Source organism: Arachis stenosperma, chromosome 10, assembly GCF_014773155.1.
Source record: "Arachis stenosperma cultivar V10309 chromosome 10, arast.V10309.gnm1.PFL2, whole genome shotgun sequence".
Lineage (NCBI taxonomy): Eukaryota > Viridiplantae > Streptophyta > Magnoliopsida > Fabales > Fabaceae > Arachis > Arachis stenosperma.
Window position 1 is genome coordinate 43251612 of NC_080386.1, and position 1321 is coordinate 43252932.

The window sequence follows — 1321 nt, forward strand, 5'->3', positions numbered from 1 at the left end:
ATTTAGCTTCATGATTGCTCCAAGATATTTAGCAACTTGCTCTTCAGTGATATACTCATCCTCTTCAGAGGAAGAATACTCATCAGAGCTCATGAATGGCAGAAGTAAGTCCAATGGAATCTCTATGGTCTCATTTTGAGCCTCAGATTCCCATGGTTCCTCATTGGGGAACTCAGTGGAGGCCAGTGTACGCCCATTGAGGTCTTCCTCAGTGGCGTTCACTGCCTCTCCTTCCTCCCAGAGTTCGGCCATGTTAATAGCTTTGCACTCTCCTTTTGGATTTTCTTCTGTGTTGCTTGGGAGAGTACTAGGAGGGAGTTCAGTAATTTTCTTGCTCAGCTGACCCACTTGTCCTTCCAACTTTCTGATGGAGGACCTTGTTTTATTCATGAAACTTTGAGTGGTTTTGATTAGATCAGAGACCATTGTTGCTAAGTCAGAGGTATTCTGCTTGGAACTCTCTGTCTGTTGCTGAGAAGATGATGGAAAAGGCTTGCCATTGCTAAACCTGTTTCTTCCACCATTATTGTTATTGAAACCTTGTTGAGGTCTCTCTTGATTCTTCCATGAGAAATTTGGGTGATTTCTCCATGAAGAATTATAGGTGTTTCCATAGGGTTCTCCCATGTAATTCACCTCTTCCATTGAAGGGTTCTCAGGATCATAAGCTTCTTCTTCAGATGAAGCATCCTTAGTACTGCTTGGTGCATTTTGCATTCCAGACAGACTTTGAGAAATCAAATTGACTTGTTGAGTCAATATCTTGTTCTGAGCCAGTATGGCATTCAGAGCATCAATCTCAAGAACTCCTTTCTTCTGACTTGTCCCATTGTTCACAGGATTCCTTTCAGAAGTGTACATGAATTGGTTATTTGCAACCATTTCAATGAGCTCTTGAGCTTCTGTAGGCGTCTTCTTCAGATGAAGAGATCCTCCAGCAGAGCTATCCAAAGACATCTTGGATAGTTCAGAGAGACCATCATAGAAAATACCTATGATGCTCCATTCAGAAAGCATGTCTGAGGGACATTTTCTGATTAATTGTTTGTATCTTTCCCAAGCTTCATAGAGGGATTCTCCATCCTTCTGTCTGAAGGTTTGGACTTCCACTCTAAGCTTACTCAATTTTTGAGGTGGAAAGAACTTTGCCAAGAAGGCATTGACTAGCTTTTCCCAAGAGTCCAGGCTTTCTTTAGGTTGAGAGTCCAACCATATTCTAGCTCTGTCTCTTACAGCAAAAGGGAATAGCATCAGTCTATAGACCTCATGGTCTACCCCATTAGTCTTGACTGTGTCACAGATTTGCAAGAACTCAGCTAAG

General features: G+C 42.1%; 1 non-coding gene across 1 annotated transcript; it reads left to right on the plus strand.

Moving 5' to 3' along the window:
• Positions 1-1011: 1011 nt before the first annotated feature.
• On the plus strand, positions 1012-1119 carry LOC130958452 (small nucleolar RNA R71). Its single transcript, XR_009077572.1, has one exon. It is a non-coding gene; the product is annotated as a small nucleolar RNA R71 (small nucleolar RNA).
• The last annotated feature ends 202 nt before the right edge of the window (positions 1120-1321 follow it).